We start from the raw sequence: 18864 nt of genomic DNA on the forward strand, positions 1-18864 counted from the left end.
AGGTTGATTGCAACCCTCGTCCGTTGGGACGCCACAACGTGGAGTAGGCAAGCGTTGGTACTTGGCCGAACCACGGGATAACCACCGTGTCATCTCTGTGATTGATTTCTTGTGGTATTGTGTTGTTGAGACTCCTTTATAGCCACTTGGCCATTATTGTGCTAACACTTAACAAGTTTTTGTGGCTATAAGTTTAAGTTTTACAGGATCACCTATTCACCCCCCCCCTCTAGGTGCTCTCAATTGGTATCAGAACCATTCTCTTCAAGAAAGGGACTAACCGCCCGAAGAGATGGATCCTAAGGGGAAGGGAATCGTGATCAACGATAAGGAGAAGGAGTCCTTCGTCAATGAGCCCAAAGATGACAAGCCTACCGACTCCGGCTCGGGCCATAGACGGAAGGAAGGGAAGAAGAAGAAGACAAGGCGCATCAAGGAGATCGTCTACTACGACGACAGCGACGAATCTTCCTCTTCCCAAAAGGACAACGAGGACAACGACTATGACAAACAAAAGACGGTTAACTCAAACTTTTCTTTTGATTATTCGCGCATTCCGCATAGCTCAAATGCTCATTTGCTCCCCATTCCACTTGGCAAGCCTCCTCACTTTGATGGAGAGGACTACGGATTTTGGAGTCACAAAATGCGTACTCACCTATTTTCTCTCCATCCAAGCATTTGGGAGATTGTGGAAAGTGGAATGAAATTTGATAGCTCGGATAGTCCTTCGTTTATTAATGAACAGATCCATAAAAATGCACAAGCTACTACTGTGTTGCTAGCCTCTTTGTGCAGGGACGAGTATCACAAGGTGAGCGGCTTGGACAATGCCAAGCAGATTTGGGACACCCTCAAGATCTCTCATGAGGGGAATGATGTCACCTTACTCACCAAGATAGAGTTGGTGGAGGGCGAGCTCGGACGATTCGCGATGATAAGGGGCGAGGAGCCGACACAAACATACAACCGGCTCAAGATCCTTATCAACAAAATAAGGAGCTACGGAAGCACGCGATGGACGGATCACGACGTCGTCTGCCTAATGCTAAGGTCATTTACCGTTCTTGATCCTCACTTGGTGAACAATATTCGTGAAAATCCCAGGTACATCAAGATGTCGCCCGAAGAAATTCTTGGAAAATTTGTAAGCGGGCGAATGATGATCAAGGAGGCGAGGTACGTGGACGACGCGCTGAATGGCCCAATCCATGAGCCTCAACCCATTGCTCTCAAGGCAACAAGGAGCAAGGAGGCGCTACCCAGCAAGGTGGCGCAAATTGAGGCAGCCGGTCTTAATGATGAAGAGATGGCCCTCATCATCAAAAGATTCAAGACGACACTAAAGGGTCGCAAGGGACAGCCAAGCAAGACTAAGACCAAGGGAAAGCGATCATGCTTCAAATGCGGTAAGCTTGGTCATTTTATTGCTAACTGTCCCGACAATGATAGTGACCAGGAACACGGGAGCAAGAGGGAAAAGAAGAAGCATTACAAGAAGGCCAAGGGCGAGGCACATATCGGAAAGGAGTGGGATTCGAATTGCTCCTCCTCCGACTCCGACAATGAAGGACTTGCCACCACGGCCTTCAACAAGTCATCCCTCTTCCCCAACGAGCGTCACACATGCCTTATGGCAAGGGAGAAGAAGGTATGTAATCAAAACAATGTCACTTATGATTCTTCCAGTGATGATGAGTCTAGTGATGATGAAATAGATTACTCTAGTTTGTTCAAGGGATTGGATAGAACTAAAGTAGATAAAATTAATGAATTGATTGATGCCTTGAATGAAAAAGATAGACTCTTAGAAAAACAAGAGGACCTTTTGTATGAAGAGCATGACAAATTTGTAGAGGCACAAAAATCTTATGCTTTAGAAGTTAAAAGAAATGAAGTGCTTTCTAGTGAGCTATCTTCTTGTCATGAAACCATTGCTACTTTAAAGAGTGTTAATGATGACTTAAATGCTAAACTAGAAGTAGCTAGTAAATCTAATTCTTGTGTAGAACATGTTGAAATTTGCACTAGGTGTAAAGATTTCGATGTTGATGCTTGTAGTGATCATTTAGTTTCAATTTCCAAATTAACTGAGGAATTGGCTAGTCTTAATGCCCAACTTAAGACTAGCAAGAATGAATTTGATAAACTAAAATTTGCAAGGGATGCCTACACGATCGGTAGACACCCCTTAATTAAGGATGGACTTGGCTTCAAGAGGGAAGCCAAGAACTTAACAAGCCATAAGGCTCCCATTCCCGCTAAGGAGAAAGGGAAGGCCCCTATGGCTACTAGTGCTAAAAAGAACCATGCCTTTTTGTATCATGATAGGAGGCAAACTAGAAATGCTTATAAGAGTTATAATGCGTACGATGATTTTTCTCATGCTATGTTTGCTTCTAGTTCTTCATATGTGCATGATAGAAATGTTGGTAGAAGGGATGTTGTTCATAATATGCCTAGGAGAAATGTTGTTAATATTCCTAGGAAAGTTAATGAGCCTTCTACAATATATCATGCTTTGAATGCTTCCTTTGCAATTTGTAGAAAGGATAGAAAGGTAATTGCTAGGAAGTTAGGGGCAAAATGCAAGGGTGATAAAACTTGCATTTGGGTCCCTAAGGAAATTGTGACTAACCTTATAGGACCCAACAAGAGTTGGGTACCTAAGTCCCAAGCCTAAATTTGTCTTGCAGGTTTATGCATCCGGGGGTTCAAGCTGGATTATCGACAGCGGATGCACAAACCATATGACGGGGGAGAAGATGATGTTCACCTCCTACGTCAAGAATAAGGATTCCCAAGATTCAATTATTTTCGGTGATGGGAATCAAGGCAAGGTAAAAGGGTTAGGTAAAATTGCAATCTCAAATGAGCACTCAATTTCTAATGTGTTTTTAGTTGAGTCTCTTGGATATAATTTGCTATCTGTTAGTCAATTATGCAATATGGGATATAACTGTCTATTTACTAATGTAGATGTGTCTGTCTTTAGAAGAAGTGATGGTTCACTAGCTTTTAAGGGTGTATTAGACGACAAACTTTATTTAGTTGATTTTGCAAAAGAAGAGGCCGGTCTAGATGCATGCTTAATAGCTAAGACTAGCATGGGCTGGCTGTGGCATCGCCGCTTAGCACATGTGGGGATGAAGACCCTTCACAAGCTTCTAAAGGGAGAACATGTGATAGGTTTGACTAACGTGCAATTCGAAAAAGATAGACCTTGTGCAGCTTGTCAAGCAGGTAAACAAGTGGGAGGAGCGCATCACAGCAAGAATGTGATGACCACTTCAAGACCCCTGGAGCTGCTGCATATGGACCTCTTCGGACCCGTCGCCTATCTGAGCATAGGAGGGAGTAAGTATGGTCTAGTTATTGTTGATGACTTTTCCCGCTTCACTTGGGTGTTCTTTTTGCAGGATAAGTCTGAAACCCAAGGGACCCTCAAGCGCTTCCTCAGGAGAGCTCAAAATGAGTTTGAGCTCAAGGTGAAGAAGATAAGGAGCGACAACGGGTCCGAGTTCAAGAACCTTCAAGTGGAGGAGTTCCTTGAGGAGGAAGGGATCAAGCACGAGTTCTCCGCTCCCTACACACCACAGCAAAATGGTGTGGTAGAGAGGAAGAACAGGACGCTAATCGATATGGCAAGGACGATGCTTGGAGAATTCAAGACCCCCGAGCGTTTTTGGTCGGAAGCCGTGAACACGGCTTGCCACGCCATCAACAGGGTCTACCTTCACCGCCTCCTCAAGAAGACTTCGTATGAGCTGCTAACCGGTAACAAACCTAATGTATCTTACTTTCGTGTATTTGGGAGCAAGTGCTACATTCTAGTGAAGAAAGGTAGAAATTCTAAGTTTGCTCCCAAAGCAGTAGAAGGGTTTTTGTTAGGTTATGACTCAAATACAAAGGCGTATAGAGTCTTCAACAAATCATCGGGTTTGGTTGAAGTCTCTAGCGACGTTGTATTTGATGAGACTAATGGCTCTCCAAGAGAGCAAGTTGTTGATTGTGATGATGTAGATGAAGAAGATGTTCCGACGGCCGCTATACGAACCATGGCGATTGGAGAAGTGCGGCCACTGGAACAAGATGAACGAGATCAACCTTCTTCCTCAACTATGGTGCATCCCCCAACTCAAGACGATGAACAGGTTCATCAACAGGAGGCGTGTAATCAAGGGGGAGCACAAGATGATCATGTGATGGAGGAAGAAGCGCAACGGCACCTCCAACCCAAGTTCGAGCGATGATTCAAAGGGATCATCCCGTCGACCAAATTCTGGGTGATATTAGCAAAGGAGTAACTACTCGGTCTCGATTAGTTAATTTTTGTGAACATTACTCCTTTGTCTCTTCTATTGAGCCTTTCAGGGTAGAAGAGGCCTTGCTAGATCCGGACTGGGTATTGGCCATGCAAGAGGAGCTCAACAACTTCAAGCGCAATGAAGTGTGGACACTGGTGCCTCGTCCCAAGCAAAATGTTGTGGGAACCAAGTGGGTGTTCCGCAACAAACAAGACGAGCACGGAGTGGTGACAAGGAACAAGGCTCGACTTGTGGCAAAAGGTTATGCCCAAGTCGCAGGTTTGGACTTTGAGGAGACTTTTGCTCCTGTGGCTAGGCTAGAATCAATTCGTATCTTGCTAGCATATGCCGCTCACCATTCTTTCAGGTTGTACCAAATGGATGTGAAGAGCGCTTTCCTCAATGGGCCGATCAAGGAGGAGGTGTACGTGGAGCAACCCCCTGGTTTCGAGGATGAACGGTACCCCGACCACGTGTGTAAGCTCTCTAAGGCGCTCTATGGACTTAAGCAAGCCCCAAGAGCATGGTATGAATGCCTTAGAGACTTTCTAATTGTTAATGCTTTCAAGGTTGGGAAAGCTGATCCAACTCTTTTTACAAAGACATGTGATGGTGATTTGTTTGTATGCCAAATTTATGTCGATGACATAATATTTGGTTCTACTAACCAAAAGTCTTGTGAAGAGTTTAGCAGGGTGATGACGCAGAAATTCGAGATGTCGATGATGGGCGAGTTGAACTACTTCCTTGGGTTCCAAGTGAAGCAACTCAAGGACGGCACCTTCATCTCCCAAACAAAGTACACGCAAGATCTGCTAAAGCGGTTTGGGATGAAGGACGCCAAGCCCGCAAAGACTCCGATGGGGACCGACGGACACACCGACCTCAACAAAGGAGGTAAGTCCGTTGATCAAAAAGCATACCGGTCAATGATAGGGTCTTTACTTTATTTATGTGCTAGTAGACCGGATATTATGCTTAGCGTATGCATGTGTGCTAGATTTCAATCTGATCCTAAGGAGTGTCACTTAGTGGCGGTAAAGCGAATTCTTAGATATTTGGTTGCTACGCCTTGCTTCGGGCTCTGGTATCCAAAGGGGTCTACCTTTGACTTGGTTGGATACTCAGATTCCGACTATGCTGGATGTAAGGTCGATAGGAAGAGTACATCGGGGACGTGCCAATTCTTAGGAAGGTCCCTGGTGTCGTGGAACTCTAAGAAACAAACTTCTGTTGCCCTATCCACCGCTGAGGCCGAGTATGTTGCCGCAGGACAGTGTTGCGCGCAACTACTTTGGATGAGGCAAACCCTCCGGGACTTTGGCTACAATCTGAGCAAAGTCCCACTCCTATGTGATAATGAGAGTGCTATCCGCATGGCAGAAAATCCTGTTGAACACAGCCGCACAAAGCACATTGACATCCGGCATCACTTTTTGAGAGACCACCAGCAAAAGGGAGATATCGAAGTGTTTCATGTTAGCACCGAGAACCAGCTAGCCGATATCTTTACCAAGCCTCTAGATGAGAAGACCTTTTGCAGGCTGCGTAGTGAGCTAAATGTCTTAGATTCGCGAAACTTGGATTGAATTGTAGCATACATGTATTTATGCCTTTGACCTCACAAGTCCGTTGCAAAGTGATGCACATGTTTAGGGGGAGATGTGTTACAACTTGACCCTTTGAGACTAACCATATGCTTGAGTTTGCTTGATTTAGTCTCGAAGGAGAATTGAAAGGGAAAAGGTGGACTTGGACCATGAAAGACTTCCACTGCACTCCGATGAGAGGGTAACTTATTCCAAGTTTATTCTTATTTAAGATTTTGGTGAGGCAATGGGGTTAAAGGGCCGAAGTTGATCCCGTTTTGGTGCTTGATGCCAAAGGGGGAGAAAATAAAGGCCAAAGCAATAAATGGATCAGCTACCACTTGAGAAATTTTGAAAATAGTGAAATAGAGCTTTTTGTGTTGTCAAAACTCTCTTATTGTCTCTTTTGTCAAAAGTTGGCTTCTTGTGGGGAGAAGTAGTGATTATGTGAAAAAGGGGGAGTTTTTGAAATCTTTGATCAATCTCTTTTGGAATGACTCTCTTTATGCTTCAACATGTGTGTTTGACTTAGAGATAGAGATTTGAGTTTGATTTGCAAAAACAAACCAAGTGGTGGCAAAGGATGATCCATATATGCCAAAATTGAATAAAACTCAAATTTATTTTATTTGAAGTGATTTTGCACTTGTTCTAGTTGCTTTATGTTGTGTTGGCATAAATCACCAAAAAGGGGGAGATTGAAAGGGAAATGTGCCCTTGGGCCATTTCTAAGTATTTTGGTGATTGAGTGTCAACACAAGTGCTTAAATGTGAATTCATGCCCATGGATGAACAAAGTGCAAATCACGAGTAAAGGTATGTTTCTAAGCCTTAGTACATTGGTTTTGTGTACTAATATACTTATCTAAGTGTTAGAAACAGAAAGAAGGAAGAAGAGAAGAGTTGGCTGTGTACAGCCAAAAGGCTGTTTCGGTCTGGGGCACCGGACTGTCCGTTGGTGCACCGGACAGTGTCCGGTGCGCCAGGCTGCCTCGGGCGAAGAGGCCGCTCTCGGGAATTTGCCGACGGCGTACGACTAAAATTCACCGGACTGTCCGGTGTGCACCGGACTGTCCGGTGAGCCAACGGTCGGCCGCGCGATCTGCGCGAGACACGTGGCCGAGCCAACGGTCGGAAGGGGGCACCGGACTGTCCGGTGTGCACCGGACATGTCCGGTGCGCCAACGGCTCCCAGATCTGCAACGGTCGGCAACGGTCGGCTGCGCTGTTTATGGAAATAAATCGGGCACCGGACAGTGTCCGGTGTGCACCGGACTGTCCGGTGCACCCGACGACAGAAGGCAAGGATGGCCTTCCAGATTTGTTCTCAACGGCTCCTAGCTGCCTTGGGGCTATAAAAGGGACCCCTAGGCGCATGGAGGAGGACACCAAGCATTCCTACAACATTCCTAAGCACCAAGACATCGATCTCGCGCATTCGTTTCATTGTGATAGCATATAGAGCTCTTATGGAGTTGTGAACTCTTTGAGTTGTGTTGCGAGCTCTTGTTGCTACTTGTGTGCGTGTTGTTGCTCTGATCTTTTGAAGTCTTGTGTGCGTTGCTCATTCCCCCCTTGCTCTGTGTTTCTTTGTGAACTTCAATTGTAAGGGCGAGAGGCTCCAAGTTGTGGAGATTCCTCGCAAATGGGATTGAGAAAAAGCAAGCAAAACACCGTGGTATTCAAGTGGGTCTTTGGACCGCTTGAGAGGGGTTGATTGCAACCCTCGTCCGTTGGGACGCCACAACGTGGAGTAGGCAAGCGTTGGTACTTGGCCGAACCACGGGATAACCACCGTGTCATCTCTGTGATTGATTTCTTGTGGTATTGTGTTGTTGAGACTCCTTTATAGCCACTTGGCCATTATTGTGCTAACACTTAACAAGTTTTTGTGGCTATAAGTTTAAGTTTTACAGGATCACCTATTCACCCCCCCCTCTAGGTGCTCTCAATTAGTAAACGCAAAGATATATACATACACACATATATGTAAAAATTATAGTTAAGGTGAGTTGTTTGTCACAAACCTTAGATCTTCTATCATTACGTCTCTAATAATAGTGGGGCTGAGTTGTCCTTCTATGTGTACTGTCTTCAAAGCAGTTACCTCGGTTATAGTTCCAAGAACATCTGTTAAACAAAATGTAGTTAGAATATAGGTAGTAATGCAGTGAGAAAATGTAGTTCAATTGAATTGTTGAAGCTATTTTTTATGTTACCTAGGAATTTGGTCTTGTGCTGAATTTGAGATTCAATCTCTTCAAATGGAGTTAATTGATAGATATATAAAGGAAATGTAGGTGGTGGGTTACTTGCAGGCTTGATAATTGTGTAAATCGTAAATTGTATCATCTTGTCACCATCAATGGGTTTGTAGGCTGTTTTTGCTGCAGTAACTCTAAAACGTCTGATGTTGTAGATCTGATTTGTTTCGATGAGTGCTCCCTTTTCTTCGGCAAGATTTGCTGGTATTTCAGCATCCATACTATTACCCTAACAATTTGTTTGCTTGTTAGTAATAATATTATAATCGATTTGCTTGTGTTTTGATGCAGTTAAATGTGATGAGTTAAGAAAGTGGATAAGAATTTTATTTGTGTACTTTGTGTCATACCTTGCAATCTGATAGGACCATGTCGATGTGCTGCAAGGGACCATTTTCAGTGGCGCCATGGAAAGACCATTTTCTTGAGACATGGACCTGGATTATCGCATGTTTTTTATACGTTGTTAAATCTGGTAGAAGTGTGTAGTCCATCGATCTGTAACAATTGTTATAAATCGTTAGTATGGTAAAAGAACATTTTTATTAAATATAGTTGAGAAACTAAGTCACTGTAACAAATAAAGATGTGTGTAGTTTTTAAATGCACATACCTGAGAGAAGTCATTGTAGAACCTAATGTAAGCTTGTGTACATATGTATAGATATAATACACATATATATGTACATATATACTATCTTCAAACATTTGATCTGTTGTTTGCTTGTCAGTCATTCAGTCATTATGAGCTGGTTGCAGCAGCTATCCTGGTAAATATTTCCTTATAAACAATATTTTTTGTTTCATCAGTGGGTTTTCCCTCATCATCTTAAATTAGTATTCGCAGTCCACTTTTAGAGGTGACACGGGAGACAGCAACATATAATTGTCCATGTGTGAATACAGGTTTTTTAAGGTAAACACCCACATGAGTTAGTGTTTGACCTTGGCTTTTATTGATCGTCATGGCATAGCAAATCTTCACAGGATATTGTCTTCTTTCGAGAACAAAGGGAAGCCTGGTATTTTTAAGAGCTAGAGATATCCTTGGAATTAGCACTGTTTTGGAAATATGAGATCCTGTTATTATCTGGGCCTCTAGTACCATTTCTCCTAACGCAGTCACAATTAGTCGTGTACCATTACAGAGTCCTTCGGATTGGTTGAAATTTCGAAGCAACATAATTGGAACTCCTTCCTTTAGTATTAGTTTATGTTGTGGGAAGTTGTTCCCATTGAGAGAATGTAGGAACTCTATAGGATAGAGTAAATCATATGTTCCATTTCTGTTTGAGTGTGGTGCAATCCTATCGCTGCTTGTATATTCTTTAGAATGGCCAGGAATTAAGTGCACAACCTTTTCATTAATTAAATCAGCAATTTCATTTGTAGGTGTTAAGATGGCGCGTTGCTCTAAGTAGATAGGATCATTAAAATTCTCTGTAATATTTGTATAAATGCTTCCAATGATTGCTGATATGTTGTCGTGTTCTGGTATTAATAAGAAATCTGATGGTATTTTTATCCAAGCAGGTTCAGATTCCCCTGGTTTCACTGTAGCTGGTATGTTGCCATCACCAATGTCTAGTATCCATTTGCTGAATTCAACAATATGAGTTCTTTCCTCATTTGTTAATTCTGCTGAAGCTAGCCTCATATTTTCTATGAGGTGAAGAACAATAATTGATGACCAAAGTGGTGAGTTTGTTATTGCAGCATTAACAATTTGTGCACGATCTCCGCCTTCTATAATAGGCAAGATTTGTCTTGGATCACCTCCTAAGACAATTACTTTACCTCCAAAAGGAGCATTGGTAGATGCAGATGCATTTAAGTAGAGCAAATCTCGGAGGGAGCGATCTAAAGCTTCAAATGCACATCTGTGTGTCATGAAAGCTTCATCCCATATTATTAGAGAAGTTGATTCAATTAATTCAGCTAGCATTGTTCCCCTTTTTATGTTGCAAGTAGTAGATTCATCTAGATCGCATGGTATCTTGAATCGTGAATGTGCTGTGTGGCCACCTGGAAGAAGCAAGGATGCTACACCTAAGGAAGCAACTGCTAGTACTATTTTTTTATTGGCTCGTAGATGTGTGATGATAGCATTCCATAAGAAAGTTTTTACGGTGCCTCCATATCCAGACACAAAGAAGAATCCAGGTTTATTGGCAATGACAGTGTCTATAATAGTGTTAAAAGCATGGAGCTGATTTTTGTTGAGTCTATAATATAGAACATGGGATAGATGTGATAGTTCATCAAAGTTGTACGACAATTCTTCTTCAAGTAGTCGATTTCCACAGCAAGGATCTATGAAGATAGTTTTTCTGGGCAAATTGTAGTCATGTATGTTTGCTCCACACCTATTAAATAGAATGGTAAGATTGTCTAGCAGTTGGTCCTTTACTTCATCTTCGGGCATTTGATAAGTGGGAAGATGTAATGTCCTACGCATATTGTATTGTGTATATCATCAGCTAGAAGCTTCCAGACCTTCTCAAAAAATATGTGTTCATCACCCACTTCACAATAGAGCAACATGGTAACAAAGAGTTGACGTAGTTGATCTGAAGTAGCCCATTTAGCAGCCTCGTCAAAAGCTTCATATCATTCGTTATCATCATTTAGTAGACCACGTGCTCGACATGCTTCTTTAAAAGTTGGATGCAGTGTGTTGTTGTATGATCTGAGGTCCTCATAACTTGTAGCACCCTTAACAGTGACCAACGACATTCATAGGTAGTATTTTTCGCCTGCGGATGGATGGACGTAGTATATACGGCCTATTTTGCCTTCTTTTTGTTCTCTAGATTTCCAGCTCCTTGTTTTGTCGTCCCATCGCCATTTTGATGGGAAGTCAATGTATGTTAGATTACGTGCATTTTCATTTTGTACATTAGTTGTAAACCACTCTGTCAACATGGTTTTTCTAAGGAATTTTTCTGATAATATTTCAAACATGTTAGCTGTTGCATTGTAGGTGATGTAGTTCTCATTTGGTAGATGAACATGCATTCTTTCAACTGCAGGGTAGTGTCTGTGAATTTCATACCCTAATATACGCCATGCAGAATCTTTGTCACAAAGATAACGACTATCCAGATATTCTTTTACTTCATTCTTTGCATCCGTTGCTTCGTCATATGGAGCTTCTTCGTCATTTCTTAATTTCTGTAAATATGCTTTGCTGCAATCTGGCCCTTTTGTGACATATTTGAAGAGATATTTTATGAAGATGGTTTTGTTGCACCATTCAATATTAATATGAGCTTGGTAGATTTTCAATAAAGCTTTTCCGTATGGAACAACCCATCTATTGTCAAGCTTATTACCTGACTTAATGATATATCGACCATTGTTTGGTCGTTTATATGTGACGAACCCTTGATTGTCCAAAGTGGTTATTTCACATAATTGCTTTGGATAGTTCTTTGAGCATTTGTCGTTCTTCATGCAAGGAGAGTGTGGATTCAATGAATCGCAAGGACCATGTATCATGTGCTCTGCAACTAAGCAATAAGCTAGAGGATCAACCAGCGGGTCTGGTATTTCAGCATTGATGAATGAGTCTATTAGAGCAGGTGTTGGTTGCGTAGTGTCAGTGGAGACCCAAAATATAATATGTGAATGAGGAAGACCTCGTTTTTGAAATTCAGTTGTGTATAAAACTGTAAGGAAAATATTGGAACATGTGTTAGGATAACTTAAAGTACATGAATGTGAATGATGTACATAAAAAGTATGCAATGTGAGATAGCAATGTTAGTGTACCTGCGGTACATGGACCAAAAATTGATCCATTTCTTATATGATGTAATAAGTCATTGAGTTTCATATGGTAAACACGAACAATGATGTCAGATCTTTCCGAAGGGGTTTGACCAGGCTGAGATAGACTTTCAAGTATCTCTTGCCGATTTGGATTGCATGTGAACGTGAGGAAAAAATCTGGTGGTCCATGAACTCGACAAATAGCAATGTCGTCATGATAATTTTGGATCATGTAGCGTCTGCCTCCTGTGTGTGATGCTGGTAATGTTATAGTTTTTCCCATCTGTTCACCGCTGATGCATCCACGACTAACTGCATCTGTGATACCTTGAATGCTTTCCATTCGTAGATTCTTTTGATTATTGATTATGTAGTTGAGTCTATTTTCATCAATACATGCTCTAGCATCTACTTTGGCTTGACTTGATAACATTGCATAACACAAATAAGGATTTGGTTGATTTTTTCTATAATGGAACTGGTAGCAATAATATAATTGCATAGTTAAATGTTTTCGTGCATTTTGTCCGCTGGATGTGGCACCATTGTACAAAACTCCAACCTGGAAACCTCTCTCGCCAAAGGGAAAAAGCAGTGGGTATTGTAGAGCCATATATGCTGGGTGTAGTGAAGATATTCGCTTTAGCTCTTTGTTCTGAGTCTCAATAATAATATCACGTTTGAATGTGTCTAATGTGAAATCTCCGACAACCAGCATAGCTAATTCATCTGTTGTTGGTAAGTTATATTGGATAGGATCACCTTCCTTTGCTCTGATAAGTCTGATAGTGAATTCTTCATTCGGATTATCCGTCAAACGATCTCTTGCCATTCTGAATTTCTTGACGAATGTGTTATGATCATCAAGCATTTTAATTAAATTTCTTATTATTACAGAATCGAAATTGTCTTGGGTTCTGTCACCACTGTCTAAAGCATTTATTCTGTTTTGGACTTCGTTTGTGGTGTCGTAAATATACAATTGAATGAATCTTGGAGGACATCCATCGTCTGGCAACAAAGTTCCAATACGATGGTGAACTTGGCCGCAAATTTTAAAGAGAGGTGGACCACGACCATCATTGACAGAGTTATCTATTTGTGCTCCCATTGATGTAAAAGCAAACAGACAATTGTACTGTCTAATATTGCGAATGAATTTTCTTGATGTGGCATCACCATCAAATCTTGCAAGAGATGCTAAAGGCTTAGGCCGAGGCTTGAAGGGAGGAATGCTGATTTTTCCACCTTTGCAGCAGTTGTTGTATCTGATAGATGAATCCTGTTGATTACTCCTGACCCTTTCAGCATACCAGAACACAGCATGACAATAAGAGCATTCGTAATCTGGTGTTCCGTAGTATGACCTATTTGGGTATGAGGCTGTGCAGTGAAAATGATTGTGTATTAGTTACATATTTTATATTTTTAAGAAATAGTAATTTTATTCGCTCTGACATTTGAGAGAGAATATGTGCATACCTTTTAATGCTTCCACATATTCGGTTGTGAACTGTCCAGTATGGAAATTCGTCAATGTTTTAGCTGTCAACCCTATTGTTTTTGGCTTTTATGGTTAGAATAGGTCGTAATATGCTATAATTGGAACATAAATAATTTTGATGTGGAACTTACCTTTTCTAGTAATTCGACTCTGATTTAGAAGATGTCGTCTTGTTGCCCTTGCTTGAGTGGCAGTTATATTAGGAGGAGTATAGATGGCAGAAGCGCCTTTTTTAAGAAAAAAAAGATTCCATATGAGCTTTCTTGTTTTTATTTATGCACCAAGCTAAATAGTGTGTATGTATTTTTGTCAGACTTGTAGTCTTTTATATACTGAGTGAAAAGACTTACTGTGCCTTCTTTTTCTTCTTGGGGCATCGCATTCATCAAGATATGGAATCGGCCTTACATCACTGCTAGGTGGACCGGATGATGAAGATGGCATGTTGTGTTGTTTTTTTTACATGTTTTTTGCCTTTATTTTTTAGTCTATGTGAAATCAAGAACACTTGAGAAGGTTAGAGTCAAGAAAGAGAAACATGTACGTATGAATGTATATATATATATATGGATTTGTAGGACTTAAGAAGGTTAGAGTTAAGAAATGTAATCTTGTTTTGGATATGTATAGATCTGAGCGCATATATGTAAGCGCGTCTATATTATATATTATATGCATATGTATATTATATCTATAGCCACAGTATATAATCTTTGTGTATATATATGACTGTACATATGTACTTAGTCACTATATGTATTCTGTGTACATGTACATTTGTTTATGTACTTATGTAATTATTATAAGAAATGCATGATGCAGGTTAAGGATCATTGAACAAATATAGAGAAGTATTTCGAACATGTACAATGTATTGTATGTATAGGAGAAACTTACAATAGCAGATGTATTAGTCCCAGATGTATTGGTCCTGTTGGTGACAAAATATGCACGCTATCCAAATCACCTGCTGATGGTGTTGAATAGTAAGTGAGTATTCAGAGATAATAATGAACAAAGCTGGATTCGCATATGTAAGCTGAGGAGTCTGATATTCCTTCTAATGAAGCGGGGAGGGGATATTCGTATGAGTCGTAGTAAGTAGTTTGATGAGAAATGTAGATAACCTTGGATAGCAATTCAACATTTGGTAAACATTAGGAAATAAAAAAATTGATGAATAAAAAAATGGAGTCGAAGTGAGCGAAGCTGGAGGTAAGCCCTAATCACCCGTGCACGGAGGAGGAAGTTACAACCAAAAACCTAAAATCGAAGCCCTAATATCTAGCCGTGTTCAATGGAATCAGAATGAGATGCAAAAGACAAAACCTAGCACGAAGAACACATAGCCAGAGAAGTCTCCGTACCTGCGTGGATCGTCGACACGTTGAGGATTGGGTGTACTGGAGATGGTAGCACACGTCGGGAACACCACGCGACGGCCGTCAGTAATAGTGCTGATGGGGAATGCGACACTCCCTTTCACCTGTCGAGGGCGCGATCTGTTACTGGAGGAATCACATGGCGCAGTGAAGAGCGTAGACACGTGGAGAAGGATGGACTGTAAGGTACGCACCAGAAACAGGATCGTAGTCGCCGGTGTACGGAGCGGACACTCGCGGGGAAAGAGAAGCAGTGGCGTGCAGCGCTATCCAGATCTCCGCCCAAGCGCCCACAGAGAAGCTAGCGGGCCACCGTTTTTTCCTTTGGACTGGAACCTGGCAGCTTTATCTGGAAGTGTCCCGTGGTGTGGCCAGCGGACCACCATTTTTCCTTTTGACTGGGAACCTGGCAGCCTTGTCTGGAAGCATCCCGTGGTGTGGGGATTCTCATACTCATGTGTTGCATCTTCGACGTACACGCCGAATCGAACGATTGAGACAAATTTTGCGGACGTGGACATCTATACGTGTCAGATTCCCTCCCCGCTTTATTAAAAGGAATTCTTTACTCAACATGCGTCCGCACGTTGGAATGCCACACAATGACACAACACCACAGAGTGCCCGTACAACAGATAAGATGAAAGCATACATATCTAACTAATGATGCATAGGTTTATTCTCGTGTCCTGATCTTCATCAATAATCTCTATTTTAAATTCTAATATATTTAGATTTTTTAGATACATTAGTTTAACTGTTGCGTACTGCGTAGTCTATATCAAAGTATATATAAAAACTATATATCTAAAAATGGATAATGTCTTGTAATTTAAAAAGAGGAAATGGTGTATATATGTGGAGCTAAACCTATGCATTTTATTAGGTTATTTAAAATAAAGTAATCATGTAACATGGAAAACACAGTTAATTAATAAAAAATAATATGGAATGCAATATACCACAATACTTTGCAAAACATAACATCATATTTAGACCTTGGTTCGAACCTCTAGAGCAAATATTTAGTTGCTAATTAACTAACTTAGAGCTAAGTATTAGTTTATTAGCTTTCCAATTTAGAGACTAAATTCTGCAAATATTCTTGAAGATGTTGTTATTTGAGCATTTTGGGTTTGTGCACCACACTCTGTACTACGAACACGAGCATTCCTTGCGCTCCGTACGAACGAAGGGCCGGTATTATCGCCCTGTGTGTCCAAAGGCGTTTGCAGATCGGGGGAGCTAGTGCTACGAAAGGGAGGAGACACCGTGCCTCTTTTGAGCACAGCCGGCTCCTGCGGTGCCGCAAGCACGCCAAAAGCCGCTGCACCCGTTCATCACCGCCGCACTATTTTCATCTTTCCGAACGAAAAAAGAAGAAGAAGAAAAAAAAGAAGGGAACCGCCGCTTCTCTGTCTCCTTGACCCGACCCAGCAATTGAGGCATCCCGTCGGCTGCTGTGGAAACCCGTCACAATTCTGAATTCACACGAAATAGTCAAATACCGTCTCATCTCGGAACTCGGATAATTTAAAAGAAAAACAACGCCATGGATGAGTCTTCGAGTGTGTCCACCACCAGGTCGAGACATCTACTTTTATCATGTGGATGCACGCACACATCAGGCTCACAGTCACAGTCACAGTCACAGTCACAGGCAGGGCCAGGGATCGATCTCGAGCTAGCCGCCCGTTGCAGGCGGTGCATCCGTGCTGTGGAGGAGAAAAGAACGTGCCGGGCACGTACGGCGCGAATGGACGGACTCACGCGGTGGGCCCTCCTTCGTGGTGTCGTCTTCTCTAAGAAAGGCAAAGCCCTCTCGCCACAGTTCGCAGTCGACCGTCTCGCGTCGTCCTTGCGGAGTTTTTAATCAAGGGAGCTCAGCTGCCTGAACAACCTCGCCGCTGTCGCATTTAACTCTCCCTTATTATTGGCGTCGAGAAACCTTAACTTAACCGTGCCTGCAATGCAAAGCAACGCAACGCAACGCAAGGAAGCAGAGGTAGCAGGCAAGCGCAGAGGATCCGGAAACGGAGGCGACGTGCTGGCGTTTTTCCAGAAGCTTGGGAGTTTATGGGGGAGCTTTCACTTTCAGGCAGCTCGACGATGGCGTTGGCGTGGTCCTGCTGCCTGTGGATGCGCGCGGGAGGACGCAGCCTTGAGCCTTTGGTTTGTGCCGCGTTGTTCTGGGTTCTGACGGTACCTTTGACAGCAAGTTACTGACAGGCAGGAGTAGTACACGCGCACCAGCACCAGCACCAGCTGCCGTGCATCGCCCGTCTGGCGTAGTAACTGCCGAAGTTCCCTTTGTGTCGGGTCGAATGAACGGCATGCAGAGCGGTTGCCCGGCCCGAAAATATGTGCTTTTGTTTGGACGTGTGGCCATCTCTGCCCACAAATGAAACGCAGTAGCATGGTGTATTGGTGTGCCGGGAAGAAACTGCAACGCGTTCGTCAGAAACCAGCTCAGGGCTTGTTCGTTTCCACCGAATTGATGGGTCGGAATAATTCCTAACCGGATTGCTTCTCTAATTTATATAAACTTTGTTTAGACGGAACGATTCCAGGTGTAATCCGATACAAACGAACAAGGCCTAATGGGTGCTGGTTTTGCTTTTGCTGCAACGATCTACAATTTGCTAGTCAAACCGGGCTCTTATGGAGGAGCCATTTTACCAAAGTATTTGTCAAAAAAAAAATACCGTCTCTTATAGATAAGCTGCTCTTACAGATAAGTCCGAGCCAGAGCTATTTTTAGAGGAGTTGAAGCCCTGCCAAACAGACCGCAACGCGTCTGTAATGGGAACTGGAATCCAGCGATTCGAAAGATGATTTTGTTCCCCCCCCCACAATAACACGACCGCACGAATCTTATCCAATGATGCCCATGGAAAAAAGCAAGCCGATATGAAAACCAAAGTAAACGAATTTGGATGATGGAGCCTGGGCATAGTAAATTAGTCCTCAATTCCCTCTAGTAAAACCTAGCGTGTTCACTCCACTCGACTACTCTCCCCGCCGGCCCGCCCCACATTCCAGTACGTGTACGTGCATGGGCAGGCGGGCAGCGGCTGGCTGTAGGTCTCTGCCCAAACCCCGCGGGGCGCTTTCACTGCTCGAGCCCGGCAGCACGACGAGCAAAACTCTCGTCGGCTGGTGATGACAAGCGACATCATCGATCATGCCCACCTACCTACCAAGCCCGCTGCCCGCACCGGCTCTCGGCCACCAACGCGCGCGTCGCGACTCGCGGAAACCAAGAATGGGCGCGGGCGCGCGGCACATCGCACATGGGGGAGGAAGCGCCCACGCCGAGGGGACCCAAACCGCGATGCAACTAGACAAGATGGGAGGCACGGGTCGAAAGCCTCAGAGTGTGGTGGTAAAACAGCGTGTCGACACTGGTGCGTGGCCGTACGCCTGCACTGCATGCGCCACCATCTCCAGTTCTCCACAGCGTCCTAGAGTCACACTCCGTGCTTTCTTCGTTCCATACTTCCATTCCATTATAGAATCTGGATCTGGGTGGATTCACAAGCGGCGGGAGCATATACCGTTGGTCCGTGTGTCGCGTTTACAACGGACTCCAATGTGACCGATAGACTGGCTGACCTCAGATGGTACAGCCGTACAACCAGGATGGGTTTGGATATTTATTAGGATGTTTTTTTTTGTTTTTTCTTTCTTTGATTAATACATAAGATATAAAATCTGCTATACAAATCTATATTCTTATTTTTAATATTAAGCTTGTTAAGATGCATAAAAAATAAACCTTACATTTGTCTTATATATCTTCTCGAGTGAACTCGATACAAAATTCGGATACGGATATTTTTTCACCTTTTCATTGCAGATAGGAAATGATGCACACAGAAATATGTACTATATAATGCGCTTAACAACATAACTAAATATTAGTGCCAAATACTATATATTTATATATATTAAATTTATTGTATAAATGTTTAGAATCCATCCCAGCCCGTCGTCCCTCTTCTACTTTCTTTTGATTTTGAGGTAGAGGTAGCTTTTATAGCC

The 18864-nt window shown here is 42.7% G+C and overlaps 2 pseudogenes across 2 annotated transcripts; both read right to left on the reverse strand.

Moving 5' to 3' along the window:
- Positions 1-8513: 8513 nt before the first annotated feature.
- On the reverse strand, positions 8514-15096 carry LOC114574124 (Replication protein A pseudogene; annotated as a pseudogene). Its single transcript, NR_161329.1, has 4 exons — positions 15015-15096; positions 14806-14924; positions 14336-14405; positions 8514-8658 (listed from the first exon to the last, which is right to left on the reverse strand). The product of NR_161329.1 is annotated as a Replication protein A pseudogene (transcript).
- Positions 12830-14067, reverse strand: LOC111589330 (uncharacterized; annotated as a pseudogene). The gene is made up of 4 exons (NR_161328.1): positions 13789-14067; positions 13570-13665; positions 13417-13488; positions 12830-13317 (listed from the first exon to the last, which is right to left on the reverse strand). The product of NR_161328.1 is annotated as an uncharacterized protein (transcript).
- Positions 15097-18864: the final 3768 nt, after the last annotated feature.

Source organism: Zea mays, chromosome 5 (genome assembly GCF_902167145.1).
Source record: "Zea mays cultivar B73 chromosome 5, Zm-B73-REFERENCE-NAM-5.0, whole genome shotgun sequence".
In the NCBI taxonomy this organism is placed as follows: Eukaryota; Viridiplantae; Streptophyta; class Magnoliopsida; order Poales; family Poaceae; genus Zea; species Zea mays.